The sequence below is a fragment of the Centruroides vittatus genome, unplaced genomic scaffold, assembly GCF_030686945.1.
Source record: "Centruroides vittatus isolate TY-2023 unplaced genomic scaffold, ASM3068694v2 contig_98, whole genome shotgun sequence".
In the NCBI taxonomy this organism is placed as follows: Eukaryota; Metazoa; Arthropoda; class Arachnida; order Scorpiones; family Buthidae; genus Centruroides; species Centruroides vittatus.
Genome location: NW_027122651.1, coordinates 74,708 through 75,872, shown reverse-complemented (window position 1 = coordinate 75,872; position 1,165 = coordinate 74,708). Strand labels below are relative to the sequence as shown.

The 1,165-nt window shown below is 34.2% G+C and overlaps 1 long non-coding RNA gene across 1 annotated transcript; it reads left to right on the top strand.

The window, feature by feature from the left end:
• Positions 1 to 499: 499 nt before the first annotated feature.
• On the top strand, positions 500 to 865 carry LOC136985846 (uncharacterized). The gene is made up of 2 exons (XR_010882400.1): positions 500 to 602; positions 739 to 865. It is a non-coding gene; the product is annotated as an uncharacterized lncRNA (long non-coding RNA).
• Positions 866 to 1,165: the final 300 nt, after the last annotated feature.

The window sequence follows — 1,165 nt, the reverse complement described above, 5'->3', positions numbered from 1 at the left end:
TAAATTGCATATTTTTCTTACATAAAGCAGTACGAATTGCGTGCTTTCAGTATTTTTTAGGTGAAAACCTTCAGGAAAATCGGAAGCAGAACTAACAAGCGAAGATGTACTGTACAAGTTGGTGTTTACATTCGTCGTTATCGGTAAGTAACGTTTATAATATATCTTTTGACGTACTTTATAATAGTTTAATATAGTCGAACCCGCATCAATGGCCACTTTGCAGCAATGGACATCTGTACGCAGTGGCCCTTTTTCGAAAACGTTTTTGTAAGAAGAATTCGTAAAAAATAATCTGTGAATTCGTTATTTTTAAACGTTTCCTTTGCTAGCCGCTGTTCCTATTTGTAAGTAAAGTCAATTTAAAAAAAATATATTTTTTTCAGTGATTATTTTCTTAGAAAGTAGCGCAGGTCAATACATGAAAATCGAACAACGTGATGAATTTAACTTGAATCGAAGAAACGCAGTAGGCCTTGCAAATAGGGTTATGAATACTTTGGGAAATGAGCAAAGTATGGCCAATGGTCTACCTGGTGGTAGTTTACCAGATGATGAAAGAAAGAAAATTGAAAAAAACTCCATGACTAGGATCAAAGGAGGTCAGTACCGATGTAATAAAACAGAATTTTATTCATTTACTATAGAATAAAATCACTTTAGTTCTAATTATTTATACGATAATTACTATTTGCTTCCATTTATAAGTGTGAAAATTTTAATTTAAAATATTTGCAGTTTGACTCCGAGGTGGACCGAATATCGGCGATCTTCCGGTTTCGCTTCTTTAATTTCTGTTGAATCGTCTCAAAAACTTTGTAATTCGAATATTCAAATATTAATAAAGAACATTTGAGCATGAGAATATTCTCGCTTTTATTACGATTTGATCCTTGTTATTGCATATCGAATTAGAAATTGGCACCAAAGTCCTTAGGATTGTGTTGTATTAACTGAATTGTGACTTTTAAGTCTGTACGTAAGTCTCGTGCCAGCAGTGGCAAATGAGAACGATCGGATTCTAGACGGAGGAGGAAGTAGAGACTACGCGCCGGAAATGACGCACTCCACTACGCATTTAAACGTTAAATAACAACAATTTATCTAGCCAAGTTAGAACTATTTTACAAAAGCACAGAACAGTGGAAGAGTCTATTCCTACAAG